General features: G+C 37.9%; 1 non-coding gene across 1 annotated transcript; it reads right to left on the bottom strand.

Annotated features, from left to right (window-relative positions):
- Positions 1–4,770: 4,770 nt before the first annotated feature.
- On the bottom strand, positions 4,771–4,892 carry LOC112636824. The gene has a single exon (XR_003122296.1). It is a non-coding gene; the product is annotated as a U6atac minor spliceosomal RNA (small nuclear RNA).
- Between the last annotated feature and the right edge of the window lie 15,676 nt (positions 4,893–20,568).

Genomic DNA, 20,568 nt, shown 5'->3' with positions numbered 1-20,568 from the left:
TGAGGTTTTCACAGTCTGTTTCCAGTTCATTCCTGTGCTGACACAGGCTGCACTTTTAACCAAGTTTTTGCTGCTGAATGCTTCATTGAATTCTCCTTTCTTGGAGAGACTTTAGAATCACTTGATCCCCAGATTCAAACAGCATTCCAAGGCACTGGGGTTAGGGGAAGCAAAACCAAGGGCACATTTCGAATGACAGGAAAGGCCTCTGACAAACTCCCTACACATGGTCCTGTTTGTCATGATGAGACACTAATTTCAAACCAGAAAGTCTCTTTAGTCAAGGAATGGAAACTCCCCACATGACACCAGGACTGTTTAAGATCACACACTCTACTCTGATCACACTCTCACAGTGCACTCCAGTCGTTAAAGAAAATCACTCCGATTCTGGGCACTCCAGCTGTCTGAGAGTTCAAAAGCTTAGACCGTCATGTGCTTGTTGCTATTATTCATGCTGAGAAAATCTTTTCATCTTTTTTTAAAAGTTGGTCACAGAAACTGGGTGGTGCTTTTCCTTAAAATAATTTGAACAAAAATTAGAAATCAGATAACATCTGTGACAAATGAAAACTCTACATTGTATTCATTCACTGAAAACTCTCCCAGCAATGTATGAAAAACCAGCCAAGCCTGGAAGGTAGCCTCCCTATCTGGGAAACTACTGTGAAGCTGGACAAATGATGAAACTGAGCTTTGAACAAATATACCCGTAATCCAACATAAGACATGGCTGAACAGCAAACTCAATGAGATCTTTGGTTTAGCAGAGAAATTATGTAATGTCAGAGAGCCCCAGACTTGCTTAGCTACATGTCTGAGAATGCTTAAAATGGTCCTTCCACACCAACTAATACAGATGTACAATTCACTGACCTAGTTTTCCCAAATTGGATCAGTAGCAAATGATGATGATTTATGTCCCAAACCTTCCACCATGAGCAATCCAAAAAACATAGAATTCAAAGGGGAAAAAAAAATCACATGTTCAAGGGAATACAGAATACCTGGATGCTGTAAATTTAGGTTACAGGGCCACTGGCTAGTATTAGAACGTATCTTCAGCATTATAAGCTGCTGCTAATCTATGAATATACAAAGAAAGAACATTGGTTTGGCACTTCAGACATTTATAAGGAACCATTCATTCATTCAAATGAACAAACCTAAGGAGAGAAGAGTCCACCTGTGAAGTTAGACCCTAATGTAGGGCACACGCATTGGTATTAATATCAGATGGCATCCTAAAAAGAGGGTTCTTGTTGACTAACTAGCAATGTGTCTTAGGCAATTGATTTTGCTCTCTGGCCCTTACTCAGTTTTGTGATCTGTAAAACGGGGGTTCGATTAGAATATACCTAATGTCCCAAACATCTCTGATACTTTCTAATTCAAGTTGTTGATCAAATACCAAGAGAAGATTGTTAAGGACTAACATGATTTCCAAGATAAATTTAGATCAATCTCCTCAGTGCATACCAAACATCTTCCACGATAGACCACTGCCTTAGGACATGCAGGAAGTGGGCCAAAATGTTCAATTCCAGTCTTTAATTGGAAAGGGTCTGACACTTTGGTTCAGGAGATAGGACACATGCATCAAATTGCAATACAGAGTAATCAATGCTAAATTCCAAGTGTCCAGCACAGATACAGCACAGAATTCAAAGGAAGAAAAGCTTCTCCAAGGTTTAGGGCAGAAGGAATCATCTTCAAGGAAGAGGTGGAGCTTTAGCTTAATTCTCTCTGAAGGTAAAAAGCTACATTGGATAACTTCTCAGGATCCTTGCAAATCCAAAATTATCCCGTAACAAAAGTTAATGTTATTAACTGTTATTAATGTTAATGTTATTAGTGAAACTTTAATTTTAATAGTGAATAAAGGCCCCACCTCTAATAGGTATAGTAATATTAGTAGTACCATAAAAATTAGTTCAATTTATATAGGACTTATTTTTCTAGTAAAGGTATTTCATAATTAACTACAAATTACCTTTGAATCATTATATCACACAAGCTAACTACCTACCTTATATGTGACTTAATAGCTAATTCAGATTGAAATAATTGCTTCAAAATAAATGGAAGATGATTATTGAAAATTATGACTGCCCAACTACTAGGATTTATTTCTTGACCTTCCAGTAGCTATCTCCTCACCATGAGCACTTCTAGGGTGGAACACAAGTGAATTAAACCAGTTGTTTGGCAGCTGTAAAGAATTCCTCTTTCCATGCCACTGACCTTTTTATTGGTAAACTGGTGGACACGGTTAAGAGAGTAGACTTAACAATTCTGCCATCATCAAGCAGCTTTCTCATGTTTGGCAACTTTACTCAACTCTGAAAGAACACAAAAGAAAGCTTCCCCATAGCCAGTGGCAGAAGGTTACCTGTGACATGTCCCTCCTTTTAGTGACCCCACCAAGATTACAGTACCCAGGAGAGAAGCGGACTCTCAGCTGCAACACTCAGGGGGCACATTTAAAGTACATCAAATTCTGAATTAGAAACACAGGCAAAAGCCTAATTTCACAAAATTGGGCCATCCTGTGCTTGCAGCTCTGCTAACGGTAGAAAGGGAAAGATTTTTTTAAAAAATAAAAAGAAAGCAGAAAATGGGAAAGCACTTATTTAAAATTAATGTCACTTGTCATTTTCAGTTAGTCTTTCCTGAACTCTGCCTCACCCCTAACCCTTTGCTTGTTGTATATACTTAAAGCTGTAGACAAACATGAAATTAGTTTGCATAAAGACACTAATTAACATACACTGCTTGATGATAATAAACCCATCTTTTCATCTATTTTTAAATTCTTATTGTGAATCCTTAAAATATACCCCATTTTAAAGCATCACTGATTCAATTTTAAAACATTGCCAGAACCTGCTTTGCTAATCTGCAAACTCGATAATTCTCCCCCAAACCTCAGCACACTCAGCAACAATTTAATAGCAAATATCTCTAGTGGGACCTCATATTACTAAGATTCTATTACTTTTTATATTACCAAAAAAGTGCTAGTACACTCTAAAGTATTATAAATAGTTCAGACCATGCAATGCTTGTCAAAATATATGAAAGTTTATTTTTTTGCACTTAGAAACCTGGGATTTTTATCTTGTGTATTTATAACCTATAATGTGCCCTCCATAATTAGTACAAAATGTAGATTACTAATCAACTTTCTAAAGTTTGTAGACATTTTATTTCTGTTAATGTGATTACTAAGGTTGGTACGTTGTACGCTTAATAACCCGATCTTGCTACTAAATGCAAATTATAAACATATCTTAAAATAATTGCATATATGCCTAAAATGGGCTTCTTTAATTATATTCTTCTTAGTCTGCTAAGCAGCCTTTTTTTGATTGAGGGAATTTGTGTTTATGCTTCCTGAAGATTTTTAGTTTGGAGTTTAAGAGACAGATACAATCTACACACTTATTTAACAGTTTTAATACACTTAAAAATGACCTTTAAGAAATATATATCCCCCCTTAACTACTAAATGCTTTGTATCTTGTCAGAAGTCACTGTAAAACTGTTCAACTTTTGAAACGTTCAAGTTCTTTCATCATTAGTACAAGTCCAACTAGAAGTATATAGAAGTAGGTCAATCTATAAATACAGAGATATTTCCATAAAGAAGAGATTTTATAATGCTTGATCAAGGTATGTCTTCAGCAATTTCATGCTAGCTCCCTTTTTAAACAGATTATTACTCATTCTGTGTGTGACCACTGTGCTTTTTATTTATTTGCAATAAATACTATTCACTATACAAACCAGTCTTTAATAAACTACTCACATTCTTTATTACAGGTGAATTGCAAAATTCCACCTTAATTATAAAGCAAATCCACTGTTGATATTTGCACGAAGTCTGTATGGACAAGCCAGCAACACAGACATACTAATAACCTCCAACTTGTATTCCCATGCCCTATGAAATTTCTCTAAGGGTTACAAAGTGATGCCCTTTTGGCCCAATTTTCTGCCACTCCTCTACCCTTCAATGTTTCTCTAGTATGTTCTATCCCTTTAAATTCCCTCTCCATGCTAATACAATCTACTCTCCTTTTTAAAAATTTACAGTGAGGTATACCTGTCACAGAAACAAAAATACTCCAGCTTCTTCTCTCCCTATAGATGGATCTAGCCAGCAAGCCAAATCATAAGGAAGAGGCTCTTTAACAAACTTGATCAAACAAAGGAGGGTACCTGGAAATCGACTCAAAGTGGATCCTGTGCATTGAGAGATGGTCTTGCTCATTGCAATGGAATTTTCCACTTCCCAGTGAAGGCAGCATAACACTGCTCTGGGTTCCCCTTGGCAAAAATGTAGTCCTGCTCCCTTACTACTTCCACAGTATGATCTGGACCATGCCCCAGAGTGAGATTGATTCCATGGCAAAGCTAGAGGGCAGGCTTCGTCTCTGATACACTAATCAGGCGCCTTCAAGTGACAAAAGTCAACACACTTTTTCTGGCTTGATGGGCAGAAGTCGCCCTATCCATCCATTCCTCATTCAAACAATTTCTGACAAATTCAGCACCTACTACTATTCCAAAAACACATTTGTGCCACAGGTGTGGTCGTCGATAAGCTTAATGCCCAGCTGCTTAGAATCATAGAAAATTCCAAGCTCCTTTTATAGACACAGAAAACAAGACCCAGAGAAGTTATACGATTTTCCAGAATTAGACAACTGGCTAGAATGCTCCGGCTTTTCTTTATATCCTTTTTTTATTTTTATTTTTTTCACGAGACAGCATTTAGTACAATCTTTACTGGTTTTACAGCTATTTTTTTATTTTATTTGTCAGGCCTAAGGGTCTCTTCCATCCTTGTCAAAGGGGATGCTAACCTCTCTAGCTATTACATAAACTAGACCACAAGTGACTATTGCAACCAAGCAGGCAGGGGCTGGGTGTGGAGCACTGCAATCAACTTTAGTTTTCAGACGTCCTCGGTAGGGTGCTTTTATGTTCTTGTTAATGAATATAAATGAAAACTTAAAGTTAGTCTCCTCAGAGTGAGGGTCTCTAAAAGCACAGTTCAGACTCCCAAACAAGGAAAACTCATGGAGATGTAGATCATTACTTGTGGAAAGTAGTAAAAAGGACATAGAATAATGTCTCTGGGCTTCTTGGATTTGCATCTCTGCTTCTACCTTTGTCTGTGATTGATTAATTGATTGATTGATTGATAGATAGATAGAGATACCCACATTAAATATGTATATATTGCATATAAATATGCATTATATATATATCTGTTTTCTATTTAGAGTGTAAAGAATATCTTTAATGTTTTCAAGCTTCTATAACTGGAGCTAACATGAAATTGTGAAAATAACTAGGTCGAGTGGATTGGCTGTGTCACAGACAGATACAGATGTGAGATATGACTAGAGGGTAATCTTTTGCTGTCCTGGTCCTCAGTGTCCACCCCTCCCAACCCCCTGCTAAGGAGAGAGCATATCAAGTCATTTCCTCACACAAGTGACATCAGGAGTGGTGGGAGGAGGTCATGCAGCTCCTAGAACAAGAGATTAGAATCAACTGTTGATGGCAGAGGATATTTGGGAACTTAGAGTCCTGTGAATTATATCATGTATAAACATTCTACATGAGTGAGCCAGGCTGTCACAAACCCTGGTTGACAATATAACTGGACAACAAGCCGTTCACCCCTAGGAGCCTCTTCACCCTGGAGGCAACCATCATCCTCCTGACGGCTCCCTACCCTTTAAAGCTCACATGTGTCTGCCTCTTCATGTTTCTTCCAGTCAGAAAGCTGCTCAGGTGGTAAGTATAAATGTTCTGTTCTACCTCCTTCAGTGGCAGAAAAAATAATGAAGGCATTTTAGTTGCAAGAAGGCACTTGGCTTTTAGCCACTGGCCAATTTTCCCACTCATTAGCGGCCTTTGAGCCTTTTTCACTTATCTTCTTCTTGTTGTTCTGCTTTTTCAGAAATTATATCACTTCTGATAAAATAACTGAAAAAGCCAGTGGTCTGAATGTTGTTTTAATCCCTGAGGACATCGCCACTGGTGCAGAATTCAGCCCCATGGGTGTTCCCATACACCTGATCCTGGCCCACGAAGAAAAGATTCAAAGTGTTCTGCCTACACTGTGCATGACAACAGGTGAGGGAGAATACTTTAGAAAGGCTTCATTATGAAGTATTCAAAATTAAGGCAAAGTACCCAAATCTTAGCTCTTCAGAAAACCCAAATGCAGATATCCACGTTTTGAGGGTTTTGAAAGGATCTTAGAGACCATCACATATTGCTTTATTTTATAGACAAGAAAACTGAAACGAAATGAGCAAGAATCATTTGCTTTTTGAGATTTTTAAAAACTAAAATGAGAAACAGAAAGAATTAATTGGTGTCATAACAAAGTAACTTTTGTCTGCATATACTTTCTTCTGTAAGCCACTGGTTACTATGTAAATATTAGTGCTACAGGTCTATTTAGTAACCATGCTAAGTTTCAGGAAAGACCTCATAATAGTGGCTTTTCTTAAATATTAGACTATCAACTGTGGGAACCAGTGGCTCATCAGAGAATGTTTCCATGCCTCTGACAACTTCAGAGCAGAACAGAACCGGGAGGACTGATGAGAACATCCAGCTGCTGTTGGCGTCTCAGACCATCCTTTCTGGAGGAAGCAGCAGGATCCTAGGAAATAAATGACCTGGGTTCTAGTCTTAGATCTGTAGTAAGCAGCTATATGGTGTTGGGCAATACATCCAGTCTCTCTGGGTCTTGATTTTTCAACTGCAAATTCGGAGCTTAAAATTGTATTGCTTCCTTCTAGCTCTGAAATTCTTTGAGCTCAGTATGCAGAGCTGGGGAGTGACTATATGATGTGTATTCATGTGTTTGCACAGGACAGATGTGCATCCAACCTCTGTAACCAGCAAATAGTGAGTGGGCAGAAGGGTTAAAAAATTTAAGCACGTTGAAATAGCAGCGAAATAAATGAGAGCCGCAGCTCCTACCTATTCCTTATCTCCATTTGATTCATAGTAGAGTTACAGATAAAGCATCTCTTTTCCAGGGAAAATTAAGAGAACCAGAGCATCATTCTGATGCAAGGGTTCAAGAAGAATGGAAAGAGGTGCTGGTTAGAGTGAGAAGTGCACTGACAGGAGAGGAGAGGAATGCAGACATGCATAGGCAGTATTGTGGGTTGGGTACTAGGCCACTGCAATAACACTAATTGCACACATTTTTTGGTTTCCCAAACATATAAAAGTTATGTTTATACTCTACTGTGGTCTACTAAGCATGCAATAGCATTATGTCTAATAGCACAATGTACACACCTTAATTTAAAAATACTTTATTACTAAAAAATAAAAAAATAAAAAATAATAATAATTTAAAAAGCTAACAATCATCTGAGCCTTCAGTGAGTTGTAATCTTTTTGCCACTGAAAGGACTTGCCTTGATGTTGATGGCTGCTGACTAACCAGGGTGCTGGATGTTGAAGGTCGGGGTGGCTGTGGCAATTTCTTAAAATAAGACAGCAATGAGGTTTGCCATATCCATTGACTCTTTCATGAAAGATTTCTCTGTAGCATGCACTACACACGCTCTTCACAGAATTAAAGAGAGTTAAGGCCTTGTTCTGAATTAGGCTTTGGCTTAAGGGAATGTTGTGGCTGAACTGATCTTCTACCGAGACCACCCAAACTTTCCCCTATCAGCAATAAGGCTGTCTCATTTTCTTATCATTCATGTGTTCACTAGAGTAGCATTTTTCATGTCCTTCAAGAACTTTTCCTTTGCATTCACAGCTTGGCTAAATGTTTGACACAAGAGGCAGAGCTTTTGGCCTGTCTCAACTTTCAACATGGCTTCCTCACTGATCATTTCTAGCTTTTGATTTAAAGGGAGGAACATGTGACTCTTCCCTTCACTTTAACACTTAGAGGCCACTGTAAGTCATTAGTTAGCCTAATTTGAATATTATTGTATCTCAGGGAATAGGGAGGCTCTAGTAGAGGGAGAGGGACTGGAGAACAGGCCAATCAGTGGAGCAGTAAGAATAGACACAACATTTTTTTTCACAAGAAATACCCATTTATTTATTTTCTTTAATCAAATTGTCTGACACCCAGCCCCTGACACCTGACCAGGCTGATGGGAATCTTCTGTCTCCATTGGTAAGGAACATTCTACTTTCCCAGGGATTTCCGACACAGGAAGCCTTACCCAGAGCCCAAAAGACTGTGGACATTTGTTGGTTGTTCTCCCAGGATCCATTCCCCCTCCACCCTATTATTAATTCCAGATTTTCTTTTGTTGTACAGCAGTCATGAGGTTTAGGTGAGACTGACCCCATCGTCAGTTTCAGAGGAGGGCCCTGCTGGTCTAAGGCAATCTTTATTGTCTTATCCCACCTGCCGCTGTGTTTGGTTTGCAGTTTGCACCAGTCCAGTCAGAGCAAACCTCAGGACACTTGTTCTCTGATTGTGGGAACCAGCGGTTTCTATCCCATAGGTGAATGGGGAGGCTGCAGCCCCAGGGTTTACAGCAGCTTTCTTGTGACCGTGAGAAGAGTCAGCCTGAAAATGAGGCTGATACGTGGAAAAGCAAAGAATAAAGAGAATAAAGAGAACCTCAGAGCAAAGGAGCTGGAGCCCGATTAACCATGCCTGAGGCTGGACCTACTTTTGAATAACCACATTTTTTTTTAATTGATACATAGTATTTGTACATGTTTATGGGGTATGTGTGGTATTTCATATTTTGTTACATGCACAATATGTATAATATAATGAATGATCAAGTCAGGTATTTAGGGTATCCATCACATCACCTCAAGTATTTATCCTTTCTGTGTTGGCAACATCTGGAGTCCTCTCTTCTAGCTACTTCGAAACACACGATATATTGTTACAACACACCCAACACTTAAGAGTTAAGTTTGCCATTTCATATGAGCACAGTTAGTGGTGTCCCAAAATAACTACAATAGAAACATCAAAGATCACTTATCACAAGATCACCATAACAGATATAATAAAAAAAATCTGTGAAGCACAATAAAGCAAAGTGCAATAAAATGAGGTATGTGTGTCCATCACTCAAGTGTATACATGGATAGGAAGATTTGGCCCGCAAGGTGTCTCTCACCTGCAATCAACATGGTCTGAAATTTTCAAACTTCCTTTAGCTCAGGAATCCTGTTGTGGCAGCCTCTATTGATTAAGGAACCAACAGTCATTCCCTTCACTCCTCCCTTTCTGCCCTCCCACACCAAATCTCAAGCAACTATGAGCTTTAGGTAGATAGGGGTTTTCTTCAGACCCAAAGACCAAAGTTGAAGAATCCTATCCAGGTGTTGAATACAAATGCCTGAACCAACATCTAGATGTTAGTGTTAGTGTCTTAACTAAATGTGCCAGAGCCACGGCTGCCTAGGCACAGATTATACAACCAGCTTTCAAAAGGGATTAACCTCGACTTACGTGCCAGGTAAGTCAATACTCCATCACCACATTTCTAATAATTGTTTCAAGACATAAGTGTCAGAGACTGGGTAAGTGAGATCCAATTGCAGTGAGGAGGAAAGATAAAGACACAGCTAATCAGGCACTCACACCTCCTTCCTGAAAGAATGAGCGTAGGGGATCAGATTCTGGCTACAGGGAAACCCAGCTGGACCACCTTAGCAGCAGTCATGATAAGACAGGTCCAAATTTGTTTGTGTGTTTTCGTTTGCTTGCTCATGTTTTAATGAAAAAAAAAAAAGATATTTCCTGTGCTTTCTGTGTTTTTGAAGATTTTCAGCATCAAAATCTTAATTGCTTTTGTTAGAAAAGTAAACCATGAATATTTTAATGGTGCAAACTTTGAATTTGATAACTATTGCTCCTAAGACTATATGAATTTCCCTTGAAATATGATATATAAAGTTATATATATGTACATGCATATATATTTTAAAAGAACCAGTAGATAGCATAGTACTTCAAAGAAAAAAAAATGTGAATATTGATTTTTTTCCCCTAATGAGATATTACCTGGGAACCACAGCCAAGGTGAGACTATTTAGACCACTTGATCGTTAACCTTTCTCCATATGTAAGTTCACAGACATCTAACTATAGAATGTGATTGTTATATCTAAAGGGTCCTCAAGTCTAATACAAACCCTTATTATAAAAATGAATATTTCTATCTTATTCCTAAAGTACTCCAAAAGTTCTTAGGGTATCCTGTTCCCATGTTCAGTCACAACCACAGGTCATCAAGTCTTCCTGTGTGTTAAAAACAGACTTTCTCCTGATGCAGTCTAAACCCATTTTCTTCTGTTCAGTCCAGTGAGATGGAGAAGGTTGACTGGTGTTCTCCAGAGTTCCACCTCACTGTCCATAGGTTGTTAATTTTGTCTCCCTTCAGCCTTCTCTTCTCCAGAAAAAACAACCCACCTCCCTTCCTTGTGTACATAGTCTCCAATTCCTGTCATCATTTTCCTCTTCTATACGTGGATTCTATGCAATTTTCCCGCATATGTTTTAAGTTACAGACCCAAAGTGTAATATTCAAATTAAAGCCCAACCTACAATAAATTTGACACAAGGGTTATTTCCTAGCTGCAAATAATACTCGTCTTAACACAGCCCAGGATAATATCACTTCCTTAATGCCATCACTAGGTTAATGACGCATATATTTCTGGAATGCCAGATCTTCTGCAGCCAAGTTTGTGTCAAATTATACCCTCTATCTAGACCCTTCTCCTACCATCTATTCTCCAAAGGAAGTCATTATTAATAAATTTACATTTCATTTCTTCCAGTGGTTTCTACTTTAACTTCAAATAAATAATATGCCTGCATCTCTCTCTCCTGATTTTTCAGTCTTAGGTAGTCAGTACCTACTGACTTCTCTGCATGAAAGATGAAGAATTTCATTCATTTATATGCCTTCCTTCCCTCTCCACCTGCTCCCCAATTTGGTTTAGCTCATGACTTTTTAGTTCTTCAGTTGGATAGATGTATTCATTTCTGGATCTAGCAGCTTTAGAAAAGAGTTATTGACCCTAATACTCTCAGATAAGAAAGTTAACACACCTCACCATCTCTGGACTTCTGTCAGGGTATGGCTCTATACTGTCAAAGTTTATAATATTTATATTTTGTTTTATAGATATTATGACTACTGATATTATGGAAATGTTATTTATTACAGACACAAGAAGAAAATTAATCCTATGTCACCAACTCATGCTGTTCAAAATAGAATGTTCCAAGCATCACGGTCAGTAAAATGCATTCTCTTAAACTCTAACAAACTCTCAAAATCATGCCACAATTTAGTTTACTTGTTATTTGAGTCCTGGATTTTTAAGCAGTGCTATAAATACTACAACTGGTTACAAGCAGTTAACTTAATAGATAAACTTAAGAAATTTGTTGGAAGGATATAAGGGTCACTCTCAACTGAAAGGAAAAGCGAAGGATTAATCATTAAAAGTAATGGTAAAAAATGCAATTACTTTTGACCAACATAAATACAAACTTTGAAGATCTTTATACTATGAAACGAGAGAGAGAGAGAGAGAGAGAGAGAGCACTCATTACTGGAAAACGGCATCTTACTGGCCCAGCTTGAATCACAAGCTAGGGGCAGAGCCCCTCGACTAAGAGTCTCATCAAGGTTGCATGCAATGGTGAAGGATAGTTCTCAAAAACAAAATCAAGATGCTGTCACTGGAAGAATAGAATCAGGGTAGACAAAACAACGGCATTTACTGCTTTCAACAGCACTTACCACATTTTCATTAATAAACAATTTGGGTAATTTTCTGTTTGATATTGTCCTTCCCAACCAGATTCTGTGTTCTACAGAGGAGAAGTTACATAGAGCATTCATTCTCTTAATTCACATGCCTAGTAGTGTCTGACAAGTTACAAGCACTGACTAAATAGCTCTTGAATATTGTTGAATAAAAGCCAAGGGCTTCCAGGATGTACTGCCTAGACTATTTGTCATAGACTCTTTGTATTAGTTTATTTTAATAACAAGTATTTTCAGATGGCTGAATTACATATTAAAGAAGGGACTACTCTTTCCAAAGGCACATTGTCATGGAGGAGTACAGCCTAAATTTTCTATTACAAGTATTGTAAAAGAAGGGCACCTCTCCAAACTTTTAGATCATGGCAGGATACCATGATCTTGTCTGCATGCTACCCACACAACTGATGGTGTACAATCACCTGATCCAAAGAATTGGCCACCAATTTAAATGTTCATTATTCATTCAGGGTGTCATAGTCAACAGCCTGGTGATCTTTGCAGTCAGGACTTGGTAATAGCACTACATAATACCTGGTCTAATATCTCCTCCACAAAGGCTCAGTCCTTCTCCTGACTCCTCTCCATGCCATCTTTCCCACTTCTTTCTTTCTTCTTCTTCTTCCTTCCTTCTCCTTCTTCCTTCCTTCTCCCTTCCTCCTTTCCCCCCTTCCTCCTCCTCCTCCTCCCTTTCTATCTTCTACATTTTTCTAGCTTCTACATTTTTCTCTGTGTTTCACTGGCAATCCTCCTCCCTCTGTGTTTCACTCCCCCATCCTCCTTCCCCCTCCCCCACCCTCCTTCCTCCTCCTCCTCCTCTTCCTCTTCCTCTTCCTGAGACAGGGTCTTGCTCTGTTGTTCAGGCTGGAGTGCAGTGGTGCAATCATAACTCACTTCAGCCTTGATCTCCTGGGCTCAAGCGATCCTCCTGCTTCAGCCTTCCATGTATTTGGGACAACAGGCATACACTATCACACCTAGCTAATCTTTTTTTAATTTTTTTTTTTAAAGAGATGGAGTCTCACTTTGTTGCCCAGGCTGGTCTCAAACTTCTGGGCTAAAGTGATCCTCTGAAAAATGCTGGGATTACAGGCATGAGCCATGGCACCCAGCCCTTGCCTACTTCTTAACAAACTGGGAGATAGTTAGTTATTTACAAACCTGCCTCTCCAACTAAACTGTGGATCCCATAAAAGAAGAAAGTATGTTCGATTCATCTTTGTTTCCCCAGTGCCTAGCACAGGGCTTGGCAAGTAGGAAGTATTCATTAGATGTTTACTGAATCTAAATAACCACCAGGAGAGGAAGTCTTTGACAAAAAATGCAACGAGAACATAGAAACACCAGTCCAGACTCTAAAGAGGAAATATTTTATCTTCATCTAAGAAAAAAGCCCCACCCTCACCTCAAATAAGGAAGGAAAGGAAGGAAGGAAGGCAGGGAGGGAGGAAGGAAGGGAGGGAGGGAGGGAAAAAGGAAGGAAGGAAAGAAGGAAGGAAGGAAGGAAGGAAGGAAGGAAGGAAGGAAGGAAGGAAGGAAGGAAGGAAGGAAGGAAGGAAGGAGAGCTTTAGTTCTCTAAGCTGTAGAGAAATTTTAAGTTCTTTTTCATGGATTAGTCAGAGGGGTCTAATATCTCTAAATCAAATGATCAAATGATGACAAAAGAAAAAACAAAGATCGCAGAAATTATCCTCTTCCAAGGTTTCATTCCTTTATGTCAATCAAGAAAAATGTTAATAAGGAGGGTTTGGCAGGGGTCAGTAATTCCTCACTGATGTCACAAATTTAGCTTCACTTTTCAGAGGCTGTTCGTGGCCATGCTTGTGAAATCTGTAATTCACCTCTAGACAATAACTAATTATTACTGATTACTATGAAATAAGTCAACAAAGATTTTCCTGTTTACATTCTCATCAGACTGTATCAGAACCATCTGTTTTCAAGTTTGTTGTTGCTGGGTGTTTTTTTTATCCCAAGGGATAGATTCTCCACATTGTTCTCTGAATATATGCATGCAAAACTGCCTTTTAATGCACAGTTGCAGTTTTCACTAAAACATTTGGGTAGGGGGAAAAATCACATATGTTTTTGTGAAAGTAGATGATAATAATTAGGTATCTCGCTGAATTTATTCTATCTTCAAATGAAGGATATGTTGGGGTCTGTCCCATCCCTAATTACCATCTCTTCATCTGCATGGGGTGACTACTGATTTTGCTAAAAGTATATATGTGGAGCTTTATGACACTAAAGTAACTTCAACCTGGAAAACACAGTAAAGGACTCCATTAATATGAGAGAGTCTACAATTTTAAAACAAGCAATATGTGACCCCTTTGCTCCATTGTTCATTGACACCAATCTCCTGTGATACAAGCAGTAATTTTGTTCCATTGTTAAGGAAGCAAGAGTGTAAGATTTTAAATACTGGTACTCACCAAGTTGCTACATGGCTTTGGGCAAGCAATTAACCTTTGGTGTCTCAGTGACTTCATCTGTAAAATAGGGATAAGGATTTTACACAGGTGTGATGCCTGGACTAATTAGTATAATTATCATTATTGATGGGAAAATAATGCTGGTCGTTGATATCACATCTCATGTTAGCACCTGGAGACTCACATATCTTCTCTATGTTGACTCTATTTTATAGGAGTCTGTAAAAAAAAATGATGACAAAGGCTACATATGAAAACTGGGACAATACAGTTAAAATGGTCCGTATCCACATAGGCTCATATCCTTAATGGATTATTTTTGAATTTGCATTTATCATTTAGATGCTTTCTAAACTGAACACATAAACTATGAAATTACAAGGAAATTTTTCAAGGCCCACATTCAATTGATAAGCTTCCTTGCAGCAAAATGCTTTCCAGTTCATTTGTAGGTAACACCATGAGCTACCATAGAAGTTTAGGGTTGAGTGATAGAATTTAGGGTAATCAAAGTCAAGTAAAAGTATACACTGAAGACATTGCTCATATAACATTCCAGACTCCCCACTTCTGTGTGTGTATGTGCCCCAAAAGAACCCCAGCTCAAACAGTTAGGGACCAGGACAAACAACTGAGCTGCATGAGAAGCCAACTCTGCAAGACTGGGGTCATTGAAGCTGGGGACAGTAAGGTGTCCTTATGCCACAGCATGGGTAACAACTCATGGGGCAAGGAAAGGGACATGCTGAGAAAAACAAAAATGGCATTTCTCTTGGGGCTTATCTAGGACGCCTAAGTGCACTTATTATGATTCCTAGGTCAGGATGAAATAACTGCTTTAAAAAAAGATTACTTCTACATGTTGGCAAGAGTGCCAGTGAAACACAGAGAAAAATGCAGAAGATAGTGCTCAAAAGATCAGTACTCAACACTATAACCTCTGTATCCCTTACCACAGATTTATGTTCTTTCTAGGTCCAAAATGTCTTCTTTTGGCTTTAGTTCCTCCTAGCAAAAAATTCTCTTTACTTGAGCTCAGTGGATGTCAAGCCTCAAATCTCCAATGTCTCCAAAGAAGTAGCCCTAAATTAGCCTCTTGACAAGTCATTCATACTAAGGACCATATTCTTTTCCTCTATATTTGCCTCAAAACTATGGGCAACAACTTCCAAATGGAAATGCTAAAGCTGTTGCAGTTTTCCTATTATCCTTACCTATCATATGAAACATAACAATTAGCATTTTTAGCAGGATTGAAACTGCTAACACAACTTCTCTATGTCTTACACCATTAAACTTGATGAGAAATCCCTTCATGATTAACATTCATCTCGCTGTGTCGTGCTTGAAGGTTAATAATATCCACCATCTCCTGAGAGAGGGGGAGGGGAGCTTATTTATTAAATGAATAGCAGAGTGAGGCAACCAGGAAAGGAAATTCCCCCCTCAGTCCACTAGAGGGTGGTTTGGCAGAGCCGAGGGAGGACGGCCGAGGCAGAGAGGCACCGACAGCTTCCTGTCTTGTTCGCCTGCACTTTAGTTAAGAAGATGCAACATTAGTATTCATTGCTTTCTATTCCTCAGCCTGAGTAGGCTTTCATTTCTATTAGAGACACTTTACGAAGGCCAGAAGTCAGTGTTGACTGGGTCATGACATGGTGGGGGAAAAAGAACCTATAGAGTTAGACTGCTTAAAATAACATCCGGTCTAATTCTTCTAAATCAACACTGGGTGAGATAAATAGATATGTATTAGCAGATCCTAAGTTTAAAACTTTCATAGATTATGTAGCAGTATGTGTGCACTTCAGATACGGATGTGGAGTGAATGTTGCATGTACATTATGGGGAATTATACATAATGCATAAAGAAATGTACCTAGCCTTTAGCACACCAGCTGTTTCTGTTTATAAGCCTGAGTTACCTATGAAATGCAGTAGACATTTTGTAGTAAATAGCCTACTTGATTGACTTTTTTTTAGGCCTAGTCACCTATGCTGATTTATAGAATTTAGGAAGAAATATAAATTTTAGCAATGAAAGATGGAATTTTAAAATTTTTTGTATCAAAACATGTTGTGTTCTGAGAAAGAAGAGATGAGGAATTAGCCTGTTTTGGTGGTCTCTACGTAGGTGGTAAGGCAAAAGAGAATACGTTTTTCCTATCTGTAATATTGTTCAGTGTAGCAAACCCTTTTGCTTGTTACAGTACAGCAAATGGAGTGTTTAATTTGGGATTCAATGTAGTCTAGAGTCAAGGTGCAGCAGTTTTATTACAGAAATACAATTTTATTGGAGGCTGAAGATTTAATTTCCACCTTACGTAGAGAGCCATAAACGGCATGCCTGTTTTACATTTTGCATAGTATTTGATATATGTAATTCCTGGCCTAATTTTAGAGTTTCAAAAGGTGGAAGAATCACAATACGTAGATTCAAATTCTTCAACACTTCAGCCACAGATGACATTTTAAAATGAGCAATGTTCTGTTTCTTACTCATGGATTTGAAACCTTTGCTTCCCTCCCCAGAGCTCTGCACCACATCCTTTCCAGGTATTCCTAACTAGGTGAGCCACAAAGCCACCTAAAGGGCGCCCTCATGTTGGAACAAACACTTCCTTTGTTTAAATCTGTCTACTAGATGGCATTCTACTAAAACCTAAGATGATCAGACGATATGGATAGCTTGCCATCAGTTGTGCCTAGTATTTGTCAGGGTCATATATGTTAGCATCTGTTCAGATGTATGTATTTTGAATAAAATAATTTGTAAACATATTGGAATGACTGTGAAAGAAATAATCAAATAATGTTCGCTGTAAGGCTGTATCCACATTGGAATCCAAATTTGGAGGATTTTGTCATTCTCTTTCCTTGAAACATATTCATTATCGGACACACACACACAACACACACACACACACACACACACACACAAAATGTTGCTCTTCCATCTGTTTGCCTTTGCAGCATTAGTTCTCTTTATCAACATTTCATACCTCCTCTTTACCACCAGGTGGAGCCCTTTGTTTATGGACATCTGTCCATTTCCTTTTTCTCAAAGATGCTACCAGATAAATAGCTCCAGAGCTAAAATACTGTTGCAAACACGAAAATTTAACACACAGAGATAAAAAAGTAAAGCTTTTCAGGCATTGGTATAATAAACCTTGCTTTGAGTCCTATTGCTACTAGATTTAATGGCTTACACATTTTCCTATTTACAACTCCTGCACACCAAACAGCAGAAAATAATATTGTTGCGTGTGCCATAAACAGTGTTGCTGCAGGTCTATTTTATGTAGTACTATCATTTTTATAATCTCAAATGTTTGGCAACTGCAGTCAAAAAAAAACCCTAACCAAATACTATATGCTGTAAGCTTCAGTTGTCTTCAGTCTTAAAAATATATACCTCATTGAGAAGAAAATGTTTTTCTTCAGACAAAAGAGAGTGGTAATTCAGCTGTAATAGACAACAATGTAAAAATCTTCTCTTAGTCAAATTCATCTCTCCTCAATTTGAGATCCAGTTAAGGGTACGTCAAAATCCATTTTAGCTTTGATTATATTTAGGAGCTAATTAAAACTGAGTATTATTAGCACAGCTACATTGCTCAATTATTTTCATATTCTTATTTTAAGAATTTAATCAAAGCTCTTCTCATGAACAAAAAGCAATAATATTTTTTAAATTGGAACCCCAATTTGCATGTGCAAATAACTGTAGAATGAGCTCACCTAAACTATCTTGCCAGTGACCTCAACTTTGATCTGGAAAGATCGTTTATGCACAAGTAAAACATTCACATTCTCTATGCTAATTCTGTGTTGGATCTTTTCTCAAGGTAGTTTACTTATGGCAACGTTGGAAGGTCTTTTAATAACATATGTATTTTCTAACACCACTGAATTATATATTTAACTGGAATATCATTTCTGTTCCATTTTTTATTTTAATCAGGATTTGCTCCCTTTGTACTTATATATGTAAAATTTTGGTTAAACATCTGCAAAGCAGTGAGTGGAAGAAGACTTGTGTACATGGTTTATTTAGTCAGTCTCCCAGCCTGAGAAATCTGGCTTTTCTATCGGTATACAAATTGGTTCTTCAACCAGAGGCTGAATGTGAAGGAGTCCTTATACAACAAAATGCTGGAACCACCATTTTGCCGTCTGCTCGCATACAATAAAATGGTGGCACAGAAAACAGTTAACACATTGTGCCCATGAGACTTGTCTGAAAGTATTCTACTCGCTAATCCAGATATCAAGCCACTTTTAAAAATACTGTTACCAAGTGGCTAGACGTATTTGCTTATGTGTGTAATGCATGTGTGTGTGTGTTTGTGTGTGTGGTGTGTATGAGATGCCAGAAGAATTGGATGTGTACATTTGACGAAAGGATAGAAAGAACTAGTCAAAAATTAACACTCAAGCTGAGAGTGAAAGCAAACCTACGTAAAAGCACAGGTCCTGCAAATTGCTTCTAACAGTTTACAAAAGCTGTATAGTGAATTTGGCCTTGATAACTCCTTTCATTTTAGCATTCACTGAAAGCAACTTTGAGCTAGGAAATTTAAGGGAGTTGGTATTCTTTTTATTTCTTTTTCTTTCCTAATGTCCTGTATAAATTAAAAGCAAGCCCCCAGTAGACTCTTACCTGGAAACTCCACGGTCTTGCTTTTTACAGAGGGGAAGGAAAACCGAGAATCACTCTTTCTTTCCTATTTTACTTCTGCTCTTATTTTTGTCATTACAAATGCTGCCTTGGCTCTTTTAAAGTGTGAAAATTCTCATTTTTCTGCAGTACTTCAGACTCATGCAGACTCCTTGGGGATACAGTGAGGAGCTAACCAACTGCACATGGGAAATGGGACTGTTCGTGGTTAGAAAAACTGCAGTCTTTGGTAATTTTCCACATGGAGTAGAAGTCATAAGTGACTTTTTTCTTTTACGTATAATGACTTTACTCGAGTAGTTGGTATAGAGTTCTAGGCTCAGGTTTGAACATGTGAATGCACTAATGTGTTTTACAAAATTTAATTTGACTTCTTTCTATAAACATTTTCACTATTTTCAAGTGCATAATAAATAGGTTAAAACAGGACACCCTCCCTCTGTGATAACCCCACTTCCAGACAGAATTATAAAAGGCTACTGTCTGTAAATGAGAAATAGCCCTGTAAGACCCACCAGCAGGTTATGCAATATGTGACATAGACCACCAGGGGCTGAACTGAAACCACTAATACTTTTTTCATAGCATCATTAGCTAGAGTTAAACAAGGTGTCAAAGTGGAAAGATGGGGAGGTTAACCTGGCTCATTATACTTGCATGCCTTCATTTTAATTATTTTTTGCATGAAAATTAAACACTAATATTCAATTTTATGATTTAAATGTGTTACCCAAATACAGTACCTTTTATCTTTTTAAATGATTAATGCATTATTTTGTGATTATTATCTAAACTTGATTTTCAATAAATACTAAAATTCTCTTAACAAAAATGCAATTTAAATTTAAGGCTAAGGAGAGGTTATTAGTAAAAATTTTCCCTGTTGTATTTTATGCGATAAAATTGATTTTCTTTTTTTGAAATTTAGATCTTAAATCAAAATCTGCCTCCAACCAAGATGAGTGGGCCCAGGGCTCATGGAGTGAGTTTGCATGCATTCTTGACCTCATGTTGACAGTCATCGGGAAAAAATATGTTCTCTTTATAATAGCTGCTTTACAATTTGGGACATTGCTAGGTTTTTACATGCACTAATATTAGTTGCCCCATGTACCTTAAATAAAGCCAACTCAATAAATTTAGAATTGTGACTGAGAAATAAATGCCATGTCAGTAAATCTCAACCAGATACCAGAAGAAGGATTATGTGATTGTTTAGTCCAAAAATTAAGTTTCATGTCTTTAATTGGTGTCATATCCTGTCCTAAGTATGTAGTGCTTAAATCAAAGGCAACCACATTAACCTGGAGAGGAAACATAATAACAACTCCTTTCATCTCCTGCCTCAAATGTTTGTATGCTCAACCCTAATTTTTGTTAAAACACTTTCAAGCAAAGACAACAGGAAATAGTAAACATGGCAACACCGTGAAAATAATTTTCGGATGCACTATTTCTCTCCATGTTCAAAGAATCAGTTGTACAGGCTGTGGAGGAAACTGAGGTATCATTAAACCCAGTGCAGACAAAAACAGCCACCCTTCCAGCAAAATTGATACCTCTGTTCATTTTATAAATCTTGGTTCTAGCCAGATCGAAGCCGGGAATTAACTCG

This window comes from Theropithecus gelada, chromosome 12, assembly GCF_003255815.1.
Source record: "Theropithecus gelada isolate Dixy chromosome 12, Tgel_1.0, whole genome shotgun sequence".
Taxonomy (NCBI): Eukaryota; Metazoa; Chordata; class Mammalia; order Primates; family Cercopithecidae; genus Theropithecus; species Theropithecus gelada.
Note: the sequence above shows the minus strand (reverse complement) of the source record. Positions and strands in the feature narration are given on the sequence as shown.